At 41.2% G+C, this 19,650-nt stretch overlaps 1 protein-coding gene and 1 long non-coding RNA gene across 2 annotated transcripts in view; one reads left to right on the forward strand and one right to left on the reverse strand.

Moving 5' to 3' along the window:
• Window positions 1-19,650, reverse strand: part of DEPDC1B (DEP domain containing 1B) — a 278,101-nt gene that overhangs the window by 103,716 nt on the left and 154,735 nt on the right. Inside the window, exon 14 of the mRNA XM_082382374.1 lies at window positions 2,994-3,084. The gene's annotated coding sequence lies outside the window, so the exon portion shown is untranslated. The remainder of the gene's footprint in view (window positions 1-2,993; window positions 3,085-19,650) is intronic.
• The window catches only part of LOC309624413, a 52,512-nt gene that overhangs the window by 28,277 nt on the left and 4,585 nt on the right, over window positions 1-19,650 (forward strand). The gene's annotated exons all lie outside the window — the stretch shown is intronic.

The following is a 19,650-nucleotide window of genomic DNA, read 5'->3' on the forward strand; positions in this document are numbered from 1 at the left end:
ACTGAGGAAAAAGGTCATCAAAATCCCAAAGCCCAGTGAAATACCCACTTCAGAAATGGAACTAACATCATCAAACAGCTGGGTTAAATATTGATGATTAGATTGTGGTTTCTCCACCAAACTTTTCAAGGAACTTAAAAAAAAAAAAAAAAAGAGAGAAATCACTCAAAAGGTGGGAAGATAAGAGACAGAGTCTATCACAGGCTCTTACCTGCAAATTTGAAGTACCTATTGAAAAAGACAGAGAGAGACCTTTCAGCCTGACATTTAGATATTGCTTATGTGATGTCCACTCTCCCGGTACAGCCCTGATCTAAATTTAGTAGTTTAAAAAGAACTAAGTCTCTCCTCCCACCCATTTCCAAATGCCAGTTGAGAAGTCGTTTCTCAGACCCTTTTCATCCTCAAGAAAGCCCTGAGAACTTTAAAAAATTTAAGGACAAAATGTCAGAACACAGTATGCAGTCTCTCCTCCTTCCTAAAATGGCCATTTGGTTAAAATCCATGACAACAAAAGAGTTAAAGTTCTGCACTGTTTAAGAACAACCAGCTGACCTTTAAATCTGCTGGTTTGAATCCAGTCACCTTTCAACAAGCATGAAATCTGGAACAAGGAGTACTAACACACACCAATTATTTTCATAGTGTACATGACTGAACTCACAGTGTCCTGTTTAGGAAAAACAAATAAATAAATAAAAATACACACTCATTTTCCAAAAGCCAGACTTAGACACCGAGTGTCTCTGTTGGCAAGGACTGTCCTTTGGTAACTGTCTGGAAAAGGGCTGTTGGAGAAGGCCTTTCCTGGAAAAAGCACAAAGAAAGTAACTTTTTCATGTTGCTTAAATTCTGTTTAATGAAATGGTTTCCCCCAGCTTTCAGTATAGCAGAAGTAAAGGTAGCTGGGAAATAATTAATTACTATACTCCGTTAAGAACTTTGCATTCTATGGATGTAAGAGAACAATTTTCCCCTCCCCGTGAAAGGGCAAAACGCTGACTCCTACTTTGAGCAAAGGCATAAAAATCCAGGGGCTCAAACCAAGTGTTGAGTGTCTACTCCTCAAAACGACTCTTTGCTTTTTGAAAGTCATTCTCATGAGGTTCTTTTAAGTGAGGATAGTCCCTCGCGCCTTCAAAATATAATTCAGCTGACAGAAACTCCGTCACAGGCTTTTTAAGAGCAGATGGCACGGCTGTTTTTGTACAATGCGCAGAGAGACGCGCCCTCTCCGGAGGCCTGTGGCCTGCGACCAGACAGCCTCTGGTCAATTGCAAAACTGGGCTCTTTAGCACCTCCTTTATCCTCTACCCCCAGGCCCCCTCATCCCAGCCCATTTCCATCAGCCAGTTACACGGAATATTAGCCCCACACCTGGACCACATTCCAGCCCGAGTGTGTTTTCAAGGACTGAGACTTCCGAGATTCCTTCCCAAATCTCCAAACCCTCCTCTCTCATGGGCCCACGTTTGCCAGTCCCTGCTTGCCACGACGCGTGACTTCCCTCCTTCATTCCCTGCCATCTGTCAGTCCAGAAAGAGAATGGTCGGGCTCTCGCAGCACTGTGGGCCGTGGGCCCCGGCCAGGGCCCAGACCACAGCCCTCCCAGCCACTTCTGCTTCGGGGCAGGGGAGGGAGGGGCTGGACTCGGGCAGAGGGGGCACTGCCTGGCTTGGCTGCTGCTCACGGTCGGGGTCAGGAAGGCATCTGCCAGCCCTGGTGCAGAAGGTCCCTCGGAGTTTACCACCTAGCGGGACGACCTGGTCACGTGACTAGCCCTGCGGACTCCTGCGAAATCAAAGGAGCCTCTTCCTGGAGCCCTGGCAGAGCAGGTGGCCAGGGCTTCCTCCGGCCTCGCTCGCTGCCCTGTCCTAATCCTCATCCCTTCCTAAGGAGCACAGCAACCTCGCCAGCTTCCGGGCAGCCGCCATTTCCTATCCCTTTTTCCTACATCCGGGACTTGACGCATTGTTCAAGTCCAGACACTCACCATCGACCCCAACTCACAACTGGTTCCCCAGCCTCCATCTGCTTTGCCAAGATTTGGGGAACAAGGAAAATCAAAGTGTCTTATTATACCACCCTCAGCCCAACAACCAACAGAAAAACCCTCATCATCTGAGTACAAGGTGTGGACCACCACTAGGCCCGCACCTGACTCTTTTATTTACTCTCCTCGCATGCGGTGAACGACGCCCTTGGTCACGTCATCCTAAAGTCTGTAACACAGAAGGAGACCTAAAGTCCTATATGCTTGAAGAATTGCATGGCCATATCTTTAGTTAACATTTTCTGTTTTATTAATCAGGGTCCATGATCTTATAGTAGATGAGATCTGTTCAGGCCAGCCACCATTTCCTCTCCTTTCTGTCAGCATCCTGCAGACCACAACCACCACCAGAAAAGCAATGTGGTTTCGGGGAGAAGAAATCACGAGATACCTGAAGACAAAAGACTGAGGATTCAGGCCCAGAATTGTTATTAACTGAGAGACTTTGGCCAGGTCACTACAGTTCACTGAAGCCTCAGTCTTACCCTCTGTAAAATGGGGATTATAATAGCCACCCCACAGAGTGCTCTGAAGGAAGAAATAAGATAATAAAAGTGAACATAATTTTGAATTATAAACAGAGAAAGAGGAAAAGAGGAGAGAGGAGGGGAGGAAAAACTGAAAAATTCAGCTTCCCTCACCCTTTTGCACTAGCAGGTAAAACAAAGTGTTCAGACAGGAAACCTGAACAAGATAATCCAAAATATAATATTCTTAGGCACTGTTGAAGGGAGAAGCTACTGTAATCGCCAAATCTGGTCAAGAGCTCAGTCTGAGCAGCATGTTTTTTAACCCCTGAGTGCACTAAAGCTTTGGGACTGACCTGCAGGAAAAGGCCAGAAGCTTTCCTCATTTCATTCCCTGTAGTAGAAAGACAAGAGCAGCTGAAGGACAAACGTCAAGAGTGGGGTGAGGCAAACACCTCAGGCCATGAACTTACTTTATCCCTTTGGTAGATCACCTTCGGGAGAAAATTCCAGCTTTGTGTTTTCTGCTGGGCCCCATTCAAATGGGAAGTTCTGCTCAGAGGCCTGAAATAGAAAACAGGAAGTCAACAGAACTGATTTTCCTAATTCCTCAAATGCAAATCACTGCACTTGCTGTGGATGAGAACTACCATGAGGTGTAAACCTCCTTTCTAAAAGGAGGTCACATGCCAATTATGTACAGAAAATATCCTACTCCAGGGTAAAAAGGAATGCTCCATCAGCTTTCTTCCTAAATGGAGGGAAGCAGAGCGGGATTGACAGTGGAGACGATCAAGGGTGTCCCCATCAGAACCAAACTGCCACTAAAAATAATGAAGTGTCCCACTTTGATGCTCAGACACTATTCTCTGAGCTGCTGCTTCTACAGTCACTTTTCTGTAGCTACTTCTCAAGGGGGCAGTTACTAAAATGGCTCCCCTCCCAACTTCCTCATTATGTTTCATGGTTATCAGTATTTTCTTAGAGGCCAAGTTTGAAACTTGCAAGTTGAAACTCCAAGCCCCACCCCTGCACCTGCCCCTTTAGTCAGTTTCCATCACAGACCATCAGTTCCATCTCATTTACATCAGACACAAATTCAGCTAGTTCTCCTGTCACAGCTCGACTCTGGTTTGCCACACCCGGTCATTTCCTCAGCCATCTCTGGTCTGAATCCTAAGCACTCCAGCCTTCTTGCCTCCCCTCTTTCACAAGACTGCCAGATGAATCTTTCCAGCAGACAGTCCCCTCACATTACTCCCTGGCCCCAAGGTCTGCCACAGCTCCCTAATACCTACTGATCAAATCTAAATTACTCACAAGTGGTCTCACCATAGCTATCTCGCTTAGTGTGTTATAGCAGAGAGGGCCTGAGCCTGGGTGCCAGATGGATTGGGTAAGAATCTCTCTTAGGTGAGCTTTACCACTACCTGGCTGTGTGAATCTGAGCAAATTATGAAACCTCTCCGCCCCTCAGTTTCCTCATTTGTGGAATGAAGATAATTACACCCACCTACATAGTTATTAAGGGACTAAGTGGGACAATACATACAAAGTGGTCACAGTGGGTTCCAATAAGAAGAGTAACTAGTGCTTAGGGAGTGCTTTCTACATCCCGGGCTCTGTTCTGAGCGCCACACATGTGTTTATGCAGGTATGACCATTATCCTCATTTTGCAGAAGAGGAAATTGAGGCAAGAGAAAGTGAAGTCACTGAAACCACACAATGAATCAGTAGAAGAGCCAGCGTTTGCACTCAAGCAGTCTGACCCCAGAGCCTGTAGACTCAACTCCTGGCTCTACCACCTCCCATCAAGGCCACGTCCCCTTCCCTGCAGCTTTCACTGGCTGACACAACCCACAAGTCCACCCCAGTCCTTCCCATCTGTCCAGTCTCCCCTGATGGATGCTGTGCTGCATTTTCCCTCCAATCTCACCTGATACCTTGAAAGAAGCAGTTACTATATTTTCTCTATACTCAGTATACCATCTCTTTACTCTTTTTTATCTTGCCCTCACTTATATATCGGCTTGTAATTCTTCACTTCTTTCTACCATCTGTTTCTAGAAATTGCATCCGAAAAATAAACATCCCCAAATTCCAGAGTGTCCCCAAAGAATGTTATTTCTACCAACACCCCAGCTGTCATTACTAACCCAAGTCTCCTAAGTCCCAGTCACTTACACAACAAACATTTACCAAGCATCTGCTGTGTTCATGTCGGTAGATGCAGATTACACGGACCCCGTCCTCTAGGAGCTCGCAGACTAACGAGGAGATGAGTGTTTGTGTAGAGAATGTTAATAAGTTGTGACAAGTATGAAACACATGCTATTAATGGCATCTCCACCTTTGGCTCTTCCTGCTGTTGCACTTCCCGTGTCGTGTCATTCACGTAGGCCGACACACTACCCCTTCCTTTTCATCTCTGCAGCCACCCCATGGTTTACTTGCTCCCTATGTGATTCCTGAGCTATTGCAGTCACCTCCCAACTTATCTTACTGTCTCATCCTCCTTCCCCTCAAAAGCAGCCCGCCTGCTGCTGCCAAACAACCTCTGTTGTCACTCCCATATTTGAAAACCATGAAGGTTAATAAGGCAAGTGCAGGCCCCTGAGCCTGAACAGGCAAAGCTACTTAGGAACTTAGCCAACTTCCTATCCTGATTTGCTTCACTCCCCTCCACATCCATACACTTCACCTCACGCACCACACCTAAGAGAGACTTCTTACAGGTCTTCAAAAACGAGTCCCCTTCCTGTTTCCTATTGTTCCCTTTGCCCTCCCAATCCATCGGCTCATTTTTGCTTCTGAAATTCAGATGCTCCTCCAGGATTCAGGTCAAGTCACCTCCTCCATGAAGCTTCCTCTCATTCTCCCACAATGTATGATAGTTCGGTTCTCTGACTTGCTTTAGTCATGCATTTGTGTCTCCTTTAGGGCACTTTAATTCTATCTTGCATTCCAGTCATTAGTAGTTTTAATCTTACGGTCTCTATCTTTAGGACAGTATTTGTCTTTGTTGTCTTCATTCAATACAGCACCTAGCAGATTGCCTCAAGCATAACACGTGCTGAATAAATAATGAATACGCTCTTTGATTTTTTTGTATGTGACGTAGTGGGAGAAACCTCATGAGGACCCAAGAAGAAGCCTAAGTTCTTTCTTTCTTATTATTATCATCTAATCTTTTATCCAACAAATCTTTTTTCATCCCTAGGCAATATGCTAGGCACTCGGGGTACAAAAATAAAGACACAAAAGCCTGCACTCAATAAACACATATTTTCTATCAGAAAGATCGGCACATAATATAAATAAAATAATAAGATACATGAAAAATCATATGAATTGCAAAATTATGCCAATTCTACCACTAACTAGGTATGTGACCTTGGGAAAGTCATTTATTCCGTGAGGTAAGTGTTGATAAGTAAAAAAGGCAAACTCGTAGGCGGTCTACGAATTTATGATTCTAACTCACAACTTTTTAAAAAGTGACTCAACACAAAGACTGGTTATCATTCATGTAACTGTAGGAGAATGAGGCCACAGAGGCAAATGCAGACAGTGCTAGCCCAAGCTCTCTTCAGGTGAAAAGGAGTCTTGACCAGCAGATGTTGAGTTTACCTCTCTTGGCCAAGGCTGTTCTAAGATAGAGGTGAATTCCCACTTTACCCCAAGCACAAAATATAGAAGTCATTTAATGGACTCCTCTAGCTCTGATTCTGTGCTCATCCAGCCTGGTTACTGACTGGTTTGCTATCAGGTCTGTCTCTTGGAATAGAATACGGTGGTCAAGCTGATGAGTATTTTGGTTTCTGGGACTCTTGTCTTTTTCATTGCAAATTAGTATGTCATTCTCATTGACACATCAGTCTCATGAGCTGATTAATATGAGTCCTCACCTAAGAAGCAGATACCCGCTCAGTGAACCCAACAAATCAAGTTTCTGGCCTGAAAGGCTCAGGTATAAACCTTAGACCTTAGAAAATTCTACGACAAAGGCACCTTACAGAGGTTTCAGAAAGACAGCCGGGTGCCCTTCTCTTAGAGACTTACACCCCCAAACACACATGCCATGTACCTTTTCTCCAAACTCTTCTAGTTGGTACTTAGAGGTAAGGACCAGGTTTTCTTTTCCTTGTGCATCGTGGAGCCTAGTCAGAAAAAATGCCCTGGTGGGCATAAGAGATGCTGTCCTCTGGGCTCCCACGTTCTACCACTAGTATTTACTACATGGGAATGCCTTGCATCCCCCCTCTCTGATGTGGGCAATGTGTTCTTTCCTCTCCTCTCTGTATCCCCCCAACCTGGTGCCTGGCATGTCAAAGGCATTCAATAAATGCTTGTGTATGAAGCAATCAGCCAATATCATCAAAAACTTTTTAAGGATTTACACATGCTAAATTTAGAACTACAAATGGTACGGTTCCTATCCTCAAGTAAAATCAATGCAAAACTTAAGACCGGAACTATGAATGTGATTTGGTCTTAGGATGAGTCATTAATCAATGAAAAACAACTCAGCAACCAATAAGTCATTTCAAAACAACAAATTCTCTTTTTGTATTTCTCAAATACTGGGAAAGGGACTCAGTCCACAGAAACAATCCATAAAACTTCCTTTTTTTTTCATATGGTTACCTCATATCACACAAACTCTTTCATTTACCTTTCGCCTTCAGATCCTCCCACCAAAACTGCCCTCCCAGAACCAGTCTTCAAACCTCACTCCTTCTCTCCCTCTACCTTTTCCCTTGATTCTGCATCACAAAAGCCCAAAAGAACTGGTCTGGCAATATCGAACCTTGCTTGAAATCTAGAGAAGGAAAGAAAAAGAATAAGCAAAACCAGAACCATTCTTTATGAGCAGTGAAAGAAGGATACCTCGTAACTATCATACACTAAAAATGTTGGTCTGATCATATAATGATACAATTTTTAAAAGCCAAAATAAATAGAAAATAGTACCAAAAAAAGAAATTGTTTAAATTTCTTAAGCCTCTACAATGTTTGGGAAACTTGTAACAATCACAAAAGATTTATTGAGCACTTGCTATAAAAACTGTTTTCAAAGGGATACTGTGTCAGGGATACCCAAGACCACCCCTATATTTGAACATTCACTAGAAGAACTCACAGAATTCAGCCTATAGTTGTACTTACACCTAAGATTTCTTACCTTATAGTAAGGATACACAGCCAGATGATAAGGGGAAGAAATATGTGGAGAATCTGAAGGATCCCAGGTGTAGACTTCCTTATGCTCTCTCCCTCCCATGAGAGGTCACACAGAGAACACATACCACAGCAATGAAGAAGTTGCAACACGATGCAATGATTCAGCCTAGGGAAACGCCTTAGAGGCTAGGTGCCCGAGGTTACTACAGGGGGCTGGTTATGTAGGCACTCTTTGCCTAGCACATATAAAGTTCCAGAGCCCCAGAAGGGAAGCAGGTGTTCAAACTTAAATTGTATTTTTTGCACAAAACTCTAGGCACAATGAACCACACTGATCAGTTAATTGACTGAGCACTTCGAGAACAAAATTCCTAGATGCCAACAAAGAGCCAACCTTGTAAACAGGCCTTTCTAAGAGTAGCAGTCTCAAGTCTGCTATGTTAACTCTCTTCTGCACAGATACAAAGACCAAGTTCATGTCCTTGAGGCAATTGAAATCTAGAGAAACAAGACTTACACATAAAAACATGTATTGCATACAGTAGACATAGCTTGCTAGAAACACTAAAGTAATATTTTTCAAAATGTCCCCTAGACCAGGGGGACCCAACCCCCGGGCCACGGACCGGTACCAGTCCACAGCCTGTTAGGAACCAAGCCACACAGCAGGAGGTGAGCAGCGAGTGAGCAAAGCTACATCTGCCGCTCCCCATCGCTCGCGTTACCACCTGAACGACCCCCCCCCACGCCCCCGCCACCAGTCCATAGAAAACTTGTCTTCCACGAAACTGGCCCCTGGTGCCAAAAAGGTTGGGGACCACTGCTCTAGACTACCTTTATCAGAATCACCAGAGTCCTTCTCAATGACTATACCTTGAAGCATCCTAAGCAATAGAAGAATGGAGTGTCAGTGAAAGCCACAGATTGAGGTGAGATTATAGAAGACCTTGAATACCATAATGAGAAATCTGAATTTTATTTCATAGCCATCAGAAACCACTGAAAGTTTTCTTTTTTCTCCACCAGCTAATAATAAGATCAAAACAGCACTGTTTGAAGATGAATCTGACTACCTTATGGAGAATAGAGGGGAAGGGGCAGAGATAGTAGGCCAAGAAACCAGAACCTCAAAGGGAAAGAATGATCATAACTAATATCTAGGGACCACTCACTAGGAGTTTACACTGTCCAAGATGCTTTACATGAATTCTCATGTCAACCTTCTAAAGTAGGTGTTAAAATGTCGTACAATGAATTCAAACCTAGAGAGTGTGATCCCAGAGCTTGTGTATTTACTTGCCATCCAACAGACCTGTAATAGAAAGTCAGGACAGTAGAAAAGGAACAAGGGGTGAAGCAGTACACGGGGCAAGGGAAAGGAAGTAATCCCAGGTAACTCCTACATGTATCTTGTCCTTTCCTCCCTTTGGGCACTTTCTTCTAAGATGACATGCAGAAAGCCATCTTTTAAAAATGGTAGATGATTGAAAGAGAGAACTAAAACCAGAAATTGTCAAAATATTTCTGAATAAGATGAGAGGTGAAGAATTAATAGGAGTCAGAGCTTCTTCTTGACCCCAATAGCTAGTAAGAAACAAAGTGTCCTGTTGCACATCGATTTAAAGAAAGGAGCGGGCAGCCAGTGGCATTCTTTTATTTTTAATATCTCAGAGAAACTTACACTGTTAAAATCTTCCTGTTTATTTCCCTCTGACATAACACAACCGAAAATTACTTAATAACTGAGCTACTCTGAAGAGTGTAATTTTTAAGACATCCAAAATTAACACTACAGAATCATCATCTGTCTCATCATCAAGATACATTTGTTGAAGATGTAGATGTCAACTACAAATTGGCATTTTCCATGGGCACTTGCCATCTACCTCTACAAGGATTAAATCATGTGCTGCAGCAGCTGCTGACTTTCAACACCCCCTGAAAGGAGTTCAGGTGGAGAGCAGAAATAAGGCACTCTGTGCTCTGGGAAAAACTGGCAGGACAGGTCTTCAGATAGTTAGATATTTTCAGGAGCCGATTTTATGAGCCCAATTCTTGTATCTCCTCATATCTAGAAAAGCACTAAAATCCTTCATGGTGACGTCTGCTCCTCATGACTAGGAGTAACCTGCGCAAGACTAGCAGAAACCTTCTGTAAAAAATATTTGCTTGATTGCATGTATTCTCCCTTCACCAAAATCACATATATACTGACCTTCCCCCATGCCTCTTTGGAGTAGTTTCTCAGAGCTATCGGGACGCTGTCTCCCGGGCTGCAGTCCTCATTTTGCCCCAAATAAAACTTAACTCAAAAAAAAAAAAAAAACCAAACACTTAACTCGCAACTCTCACATTGTGCATTTTTTTAAAGTCGACATAGAGAACAAACGTATGGACACCAAGGGGGGAAATGGGGGGGAGCGGTGGGATGAACTGGGAGATTGGGATTGACATATATACACTAATATGTATAAAATAGATAACTAGTAAGAACCTGCTCTATAGCACAGGGAACTCCACTTCACTGTACAGTAGAAACTAACACAACATTGTAAAACAACTATACCCCAGTAAAAATAAATAAAATTTTAAAAAGACGCATTTGTCGATCACTTAATTGCATGAAAAGTTTTAGAGATGCTAGAGGAAAACACTGTCCCAGCAGCTTTAGGGGACGCAGCACAGTAATTTGCTTAATCAATAAATTCTTGGTTCTTCATAAAACCCAGAATTAAGCAACAAGACATGACAAGCCACTATTTATGGGGAATTAATTTGTTGCCTCAACTGGCATTAGGCAGCAGGCCAAAGGCCAGTAAAACAAGTTTAAATTAATGTACCAAAATAACTCAGTTCTAGAATACTGATCTTATCATGTTGGATGTGATTCTAAAATCTTTAGTAGCCATTAACCTTACTTCTAAGTGAGCAGTCAGTATCTTTCATATTCAGAAGCCCTGCCAGGCAGCTCAAGCACTCAGAAGTAGGGTCAAGAAATGGCAACGAGGAACAACTTAAACAAAACCTTCAAATCCTTCAATGCTACCTGAAGGTCTGTGGAATGTACCATGCTATTGGAGAAAATTCATTCTGATTCAGGTAACCAACTCAGTAATAGCTTGCTTGAGAATTCTCTTCCCCTAAGAAGTAATGCCAGTGAGAAGTTATTTGCTCACTTATTGTTACAGCATTCTGACAAGGTTTAAAAGAATGAAGGGGTCTTCCCTGGTGGTGGAGTGGTTGAGAATCTGCCTGCCAATGCAGGGGACACGGGTTCAAGCCCTGGTCTGGGAAGATCCCACATGCCGCGGAGCAACTAGGCCCGTGAGCCACAACTACTGAGCCTGCGCATCTGGAGCCTGTGCTCCACAACAAGAGAGGCCGCGATAGTGAGAGACCCGCACACCGCAATGAAGAATGGCCCCCGCTTGCCACAACTGGAGAAAGCCCTCGCACGGAAACGAAGACCCAACACAGCCATAAATAAATAAATAAATAAAAATTTTTAAAAAAACAAAAAATTAAGGTGGTTTAATCCCAGACCTCAGGATCTCATTACTATATTTAAAAAAAAAAAAAAAAGAATGAAGGGATACACAACCTGCCTTCCAGGAGTCTCATGAGAAAAATGGCACAGACACAGATGGAAACAATATGAATACACACCGGTAAATATTTATGAACGGTGTAAAAGCATGGGTCATGGAGGTCAAACAACCTCGGTTTGCAGCCTGGCTCTACCAGTCACCATCTTAAGCAAGTTTTACAGCCTTCTCGAAGCTTCAGTTTCTCCTTCTGAAAACTGGGTTAATAATAACACCCACCTTGTAGGTTGTTGTGAAGCGTTGGTAAGATAATGAACATAGAATGCTTAGCACATGAAAGGAGTCCAACAAATGCTAGCTGCTATTACTGTCATAAAATGATTAGTTTTGTTCTTACCACTATTATTACTACTTCTTGCACAGTGGGTTCTCTCATCTGTATTTTGCCCCATACCTTAAAGATAAGGGGGCTCCCAAGCTGCATGTGCTGGTCCAGTCCAGATGGAATAATTCGCCTCAGGCAGGGAAGCTAGGAGGTTCAGGGTTTGTCAGAATGTCAGAGAAGAATATTTCAGACGGCTGTAGAGGGAAGGAAGCACAGCCTGGATAAAGCAGATAAGTGAGTTTGCTCTAAATGTCTTCTTGAGCTGAGGAAGGGCACATGTTCACAGTCATATGATTTTCAGAGCCGGAAAGTGACTTAAAAATCCTTAAGTCACTCAAAAAAAAAAAAAAAAAAAAAACCAAACAAACAAACTAGCTTTTGGATAACCACAAAAACTGTATGCCTTCCTCTAGTGTTATTTGAAAATTTGAAATAAATGCAGTATCGTGAGGGAAAAAAGATGGTTGCAATGGTAACCTTGAAAAAAATTTTATTTCGACCTTGAAAGATACACATTTCTTCCTTGGATCATGTGGCAACAATGTGAGCTCTGAATCTGCATGCTCACCAGGAGCTTTCCTTCCTAAGTAATGGGAAAACCAGAGCCCAATGCAGGTTACTCTCAATGTCAAGCTTCTTTGCTGCTTTATTTTCAAATGTCATAGGACACCTTCACCCTGACTCTGATCCACTCCGTATAAGGCCAGGACAAAGGACCATTAAGACTCTAGCGAATGGCTCTTAGCCACACAGTTAATTGGCGAAGGAAAGACACGAGAATCCTGCTGATGGAGAGGAAGATTCAGAGGAGGAGAGGAAACAGAGACTACAGCGAGGGCTTAGAATAACTTGCTGTGGGAAATCAAATGATGTGGGCAGCTAGTTAGATCTGAGCAAGAAAGAGACTTCAGCAAAATGATTTTTTAGGGAAAACATCCTTTCTGCTGTATACAGCGCACAATAAATTAACCATGTCAGATCCTTATCTCGGCACCTTTTGCTACCCATAATGAAATGATAATGAAATATCAACAAAATATATTTAAAGGTAAAATACAGTTGTAATGTTTTTCGTTTGAGGAAGTTTTTTTATTTATAATCAGTGCTTAACCCATTTTAGGAATGAGGTTGAAATAAGATTTTTTTCTCAGTTGGTTATAACAAACTTAAAGGCTCGGTAGCTGGAAAAACAAATTCTGTTTTCTTTTCTTTTTTTTCTTAAGACAGAGCATTACACACTGAGCACGCAGGAGCTTGGACTCTTTTGAGTGTTCCCCAAGTCAAAAGCCAAGTTTTAGTCTTAATTTCTTAGAGATGTCCTCTCGCTCGGACAACGTGAAGACATTCTGAGTTTTCCTCCGCCTAAATTTTCAACTCAAGTAACTGGTGGCCGGGCATTTTCCAGAAACAGGCTTCCTATCAGAACACTTCTTCCCTTCCCAGTACAACTGTGTGCATATTGACCTAGTTAACAGACCTGTGTTCTTGTTAGAGCCTCAGCAAATGTTTGATGATGACCCTGGCCTTCAAGAGTTGGCCACAACCCTGAGTTTTCAGAGCCTTTTCCCAAAAGGGAGAGGATGAAAAAGGAGCTTCCAGACTGGAATGTTTTCTGCTTAGCCACTTCCCGTGCTACTTACCGAAGGCTTTGCTGATGGGAATACTCGTAAAGGGCAACACAAACACACCCATGTTTGAGCTGCCATCTGAAACCAAAGTTAAGTACACTTGGTGCATTCTTCGTGCTGACCAGTAAATTTTGGTGTTTTCTCAGAAGAAAATAGGACGGCCCTTTTCTCTTGAAGATGTGGGAAACAGGCAGGCATGTGGCACGCTCCGGAGTTTCTTGTATAGGAAGGGAGGGGGGCAGGACTCTACCACAAAGAGGAACCTGGGGGGCTTTGCTGAAACCTGCATTGCAAGCACACGGCTATCACGTGCATTGCGTGTTATCCGGCAGCTGTTTGCGTTTATCAGCATCAGCTGAGCGGAGCTGATGGGCTAATCATTAAGCCCCTACATCCAAGCCACCTCCTGGCCTCCCACTGGAGGCTGAAGGGAGGAAAGCCCAGAGCGGGAAAAACTTGGAAAATGATGAAAATCTTATGTCAATGTGTTCACTCTGGTATGACTCTCTTAAGTCTCTCTTGGGGAATTTAGGTCTGGGAAGCTTTCAGACATAGGCAAGGACGTATTCAAAGCCCTTATGGGGGGCTTCCCTGGTGGGGCAGTGGTTAAGAATCTGCCTGCCAATGTAGGGGACACGGGTTCGAGCCCTGGTCCTGGAAGATCCCACATGCCACGGAACAACTAAGCCCGTGCGCCTCAACTACTGAGCCTGCACTCTAGAGCCCACGAGTCACAACCACTGAAGCCCACACGCCTAGACCCTGTGCTCCACAACAAGCAAAGCCACTGCAATGAGAAGCCCACGCAGCTGCAACAAAGAGTAGCCCCCGCTTGCCACGACTAGAGAAAGCCTGCACGCAGCAAAGAAGACCCAATGCAGCCAAAAATAAATAAATAAATTAAAATAATAATTTTAAAAAGCCCTTATGGGAGTGATCGGAGCAAATCATTCCATACTCATCCATAGTATTTTTCTACCTTATCCATATCCTATGTTGGACTTGGGGAAAAGATGACGGTAGATGTTACAAAATTCAAAAGTTATAAAAGAAAATGGTGAAATATCGTCCCCAACTCTATCTCCCAGCCATTTAACTACTGTTGCAGTTTCTTAAATATACGTCCAAAGCTGTTCTGTGCGTATACAAGTACAGACGTACATGCATTTTTATGGAAAATGTATATATCACATATGTAGAAGAGTAGTTTTCAAACTTTTTTTATTGTGATCTACAGAAAGAAATGAACTTTCTCTTCTGTTCCATGGATGTGGTTATCTGTGACCCAGTACCAGAGTGCTTTAATCATTTTAGCTTTATATTATGTGCTCATCAGGGCATTTATGCTTCTCGTTACTTTTCTGATTCAGGATTTTTCCTGGCTATCCTTGCTGTTTATTCTTCCATGTAAACTTTAGAATCAGCTTCTCTGGACATGTGGTCCTTTCTTCCATGTATCTTGGTGCCAATTGTTGTTGTTTATATATATAAAGACCATTGATTTTGGTATCAAGCCACACTACTCAATTGTCTTATTGTTGATATCTTTCAGTTAATTTCCTTGTTTTCTCGGCACAGAGTCATATTATTTGCAAATATGATTATTTTACCTCCTCTTTTCCCATTTATACATCTCATATTTCTTTCTTTCTCTTATCTAAGTGAAGTTGGCTAGTACCTCAAGATTAATGTTCACTAATGTGATGAACATTGTGCTTCTATTGTTTACCCATTAGGCATGAGCTGACTTTTGAGGTAAGATAAATCTGTTATATTAAGGCAATAGGAAGTTAGTTCTGTTTCATGAGGTGTTTATCCATAATCAATCATGAGTTTTACTATAACAACAAACATTTTCAGCAACCATGTTTTAATATATTAGTATGGTGAATTGTGTTAATGGGTTTCCTAATACTAAACTATCCCTTCCTTCCTAAAATGAACCTCACTTGGTCATGTTTTCTTTTACTGACACCCTGGATTCTGTTTGCGAATATTCTATTGAAGACTTTTGCATTGATAGTCACAAGAGGCACTGGTCTGTGGTTTTCTTTCGTTTTATTGTTGATGTTCCATGGCGGACTTTGTCACCAACAGAATCTTTACTTCATGAAAGAAACCAGAGGCTTTTCTTCTTTTTCTAGAAGAGTTTTAAAAAGCAATGGGGTGATTAAGGTTAAAAAGAGTTCACCTGTGAAAACATCGACAGCTGGTAGCTGGGGAGAGGGGCAGCCCTCTGAAAACTTTCCTGCGTTTCAGAGTATAATTGATCTCTTTAGATATTCAGACTCTTCTGGGGCCAGTCTTAGAACTGCATTTTCTAGAAATTTCTATATTTTATACAGGTTTCTAGAAATTACATATTTTATCCAGGTTTTAAAATTTATTTGTATATGGTTAAGCAAATAAGTCTCCTATAATCTCTGTTAATTTATCTGTGATTATTTCTCTACTCTTTTTTTTTTTTTCAATCTATTTCTGCTTTCTCCCTTTCAAAAACAAATGTTGCACCATTTTTCACAATAGCCAGAAGGTGGAAGCAATCCAAGTGCCCACCAACAGATGAATAAATAAACAAAAGATGATATATGCAATACAAGGAGTATTATTCAGACACAGAAAGGAAAGAAGTTCAGACACATGTTACAATATGGCTGAAATTTGAAAACATTACACTCAGTGAAATAAGCCAGACAAAAAGGGAAAAATATCGTATGATTCCACTTACATGAAATATCTAGAATCTGCAAATTGATACAAACAAAAAGTAAATTTGAGGTTACCAGGGGCTGGAGAGAGAGGAGAATGGGGAGTTATTGCCTAATGGGCACAGAGTTTTTGTTTAGGGTGATGAAAAAGTTTTGAAATAGTGATGATGATTATATAACATGGTAAATATAATTAATGCCACTGAATTGTACATTTTAAAATGGCAAATTTGTGTTATATATACTTTACCACAATGAAAAGATCATTTCAATAAAATGAGTATAGCAAACACAATTCATAGACTTAGTTTTGCCATTTTAAAAATTCTTCAAATTCATTAATTTCTGCTTTAATCTTTGTTAATGTTTTACTCTATAGCTTTTTTAACTTATTTTATTTTATAAATTCTGTATTGTATGCTTAAGTCACTTAATTTGATTCTTAATTATAAGTATTTAATGCTACAAATTATCCTCTAAGCACTGCTTCACCAAGATCTCATAGCCTCCAATATGTCATTTTTTGTTGTTTTCTAAATATTCTGCAATTTCAGTTTCAAGAAATATTTGTGTTCTTTAATTTCCAGGAGGTAAGGAAGCTTTCTATTTTTATTAGTAATTTCTGATGACAATTTTCACAATTTTGTCATCAGAGAATATTGTCTATTTCTATTTGGGAAAATTTATTGCCATTTTCTTTGTGGTCTATTACACAGTTAATTTTTGTGACAGCTCCATTGATACTTGAAAGTATATATTTTCAGAGTATAGAGCTTGATGTATATCTAAGAGCTATCATAATGATTGTCATTTAGGCAGTCCATATCCTTACTTGTTTTTTCTATTTTATTGTCAGTAGTTAAGAGATAAGAATTAAAGTTTCCTATTATTAAAGCATTTCTGTCTATTCCTGTTGCCTGTAACTTTGGCACTATATTTTCCATGACAGTTTATTCATCACATTAAATTACATCATGAGTTACATCCTTTATTATCATCAAGTGCCATTTTCATCTAATGCAATGCTCTCTGTTTTGAATACAGCCATACAGCAATGATTGCTGCTTTTGCCCTCTCCTATTCCTTCTCCCTCTCCCTCTCCCTTTTTGTTAGCTTGGGCTTCTCTAACAAAATACCATAACTGGGTGGCTTACAGTTCTGGAATCTGGAAATTCCAAGATCAAGGTGCCAGCCTGGTCAGGTTCTGGTGAGAGTTCGCTTCCTGGCCTGCACACTGCTGCCTTCTCGCTGTGTCTTCATATGGCAAAGAGAAAGCTCCGGTGTCTCTTCCTCTTCTTATAAATAAGCACACCAGTTCTATCAGATCAGGGCTCCACCCTTATGACCTTATTTAATCTTAATCACCTCCTAATGGTCTCCAGTATACAATCACATGGCAGGGGTTAGGGATTCAACATATGAATTTGGGTGGCACACAATTTAGCCTATAGCAATGTCTTTGCCCAACTCTTTATCTTCAGCCTTTCTGGACTTCACTGTTTTAGGTACATCTTATTATTATATCTTATCATTATTATTTTATTATTACACATAATTGGACTTCACTCTTTATCAATTTGAGAGTCTCTTTTAATAGCTGAGTTAGACAATTTATGGTTATGGTCATATGTTTGGTCAAAACTTGCTACTCACATTTTAGGTTATGATTCCCTTCTCTTGCTTTTGATATCCCTATGTAGTGTGTTTTGCTATAACACCAGCTTGATTTTCCCCCCTTGTAATAGTTTGATTTTTGCCTGGATGGTAGAAGAATTTTTCTTTGTCTTTGAGGGTTCATAAATTTACCTGGATATGTGTCAATGTTGATCATTCTGTATTAGTTTTTCCTGGGCCACACTGTGCCCTTTCCATTTGTAGATTTAAGTCTTATTTTATTTTCCAAAGCATTGTACTGAATAATATCTCCAGGCTAATTCTTAGAGGATACAAATAAGGCATATGCTGTGATTCTTTTGTCTTCCATATTCTCTCTAATCCATTCTAACTTCCTTTGTTTCTTATTTATTTTTCTTGCTTTTCTTAATCCTGTCCACCTCATCTTCACTGGTGTCAGCAGTGTTTATTCTCCTTTGTGTTTATTCCAATATGCCTGAATTTCCATGATGGCTTTATTTTTCTCTTCTGCTTCCCTCCTGAGCTCTAGAAGTTCTTGTTTTATCTCCTTCTGTGGTGCCCCTATGATTTTCCCTGAGCTCTCAGTTGCTCTGCTTTGAGTCTGTTCATTGTTTCATTAAGTTCTATTAGCCATTTATTTAGTCATAATTTCCAACATCTTGGAGGTCACTTGCTATTGTGAGGATTTTTTTTCTACCATATAGATCCCCTGTCCCCTCCCTCCTTTTGTCTTATACTATCTTGTATGGAGACTGTGCAGGTTGCCTTTTTATTGCTCATCTTTATATTAAGTGCATCCTTCCCGGACTTTAAAGATGGTACCTTCTGGGGAATGGGTGAGCAACTCCAGGCTAGCAGGAATTCTCAATGGTTCGGGAAGAAACTCATTATGACAAGGCTGTATATGTGACTTCTTTTAGCTTTTACCTCTCTCCAGCCAACAGATATTGGCAGCTTCAGAGAAGAACACAATTCAACCTCTCCTCTACCCTGCCTCATCAGGAGACAGACCAAAGGTGGCATTTCTACATGTTTTTTATTTTTAATTTAGCTCTGCTTTCTTCATTTCTCTATGGGATGAAATAGGGTCTAGGGATCCAGCCACCCACCCACCTCATATGTAGAAGCTATTCCTGTGACTTCAAAGAAGGGATAATTGGTTTTGCCCCTCAGAGTGCCATCTACTTAAGAAAATAATTTCCTGCCTGCTTTGTCTGAGATCTATATCCTCAAACACCTGCCCTGTGAGTCTTTCTGTGTCCACGTTTGACCTTTACTGCATTGGCAGCACTCCCCATATATTATTTTTGGGGGGTTAGTCTTCAAGTTTTATCAAAGGTAAATTCATATTTCTATCCTCCTTTTTTTTTCTGGAAAATTCTGAGGAGAAGGGTGGAAGAAATATCTTTAGCCTGCACTTTTATTTTTTATTTTATTTTTTTTGGTATGAACTCAATACATATTTATTGAATATTTGAATAACAGTATGATTTTCAACTCACTTGGAAAATGCCTCTTTTTTTTTAACATCTTTATTGGAGTATAATTGCTTTACAATGGTGTGTTAGTTTCTGCTTTATGACAAAGTGAATCAGCTATACATATACATATATCCCCATATCTCCTCCCTCTTGCGTCTCCCTTCCACCCTCCCTATCCCACCCCTCTAGGTGGTCACAAAGCACTTAGCTGATCTCCCTGTGCTATGCAGCTTCTTCCCAATAGCTATATATTTTACATTTGGTAGTATATATAAGTCCATGCCACTCTCTCACTTCGTCCCAGCTTACCCTTCCCCCTCCCCATGTACTCAAGTCCATTCTCTATGTCTGCGTCTTTATTCCTGTCCTGCCCCTAGGTTCTTCAGAACCTTTTTTTTTTTTTTTAAGATTCCATATATATGTGTTAGCATATGGTATTTGTTTTCTCTTTCTGACTTACTTCACTCTGTATGACAGACTCTAGGTCCATCTACCTCACTACAAATAACTCAATTTCGTTTCGTTTTATGGCTAATATTCCATTGTATATATGTGCCACATCT

The sequence above is a fragment of the Balaenoptera borealis genome (genome assembly GCF_965194805.1).
Source record: "Balaenoptera borealis genome assembly, chromosome: 2".
NCBI classification, from domain to species: domain Eukaryota; kingdom Metazoa; phylum Chordata; class Mammalia; order Artiodactyla; family Balaenopteridae; genus Balaenoptera; species Balaenoptera borealis.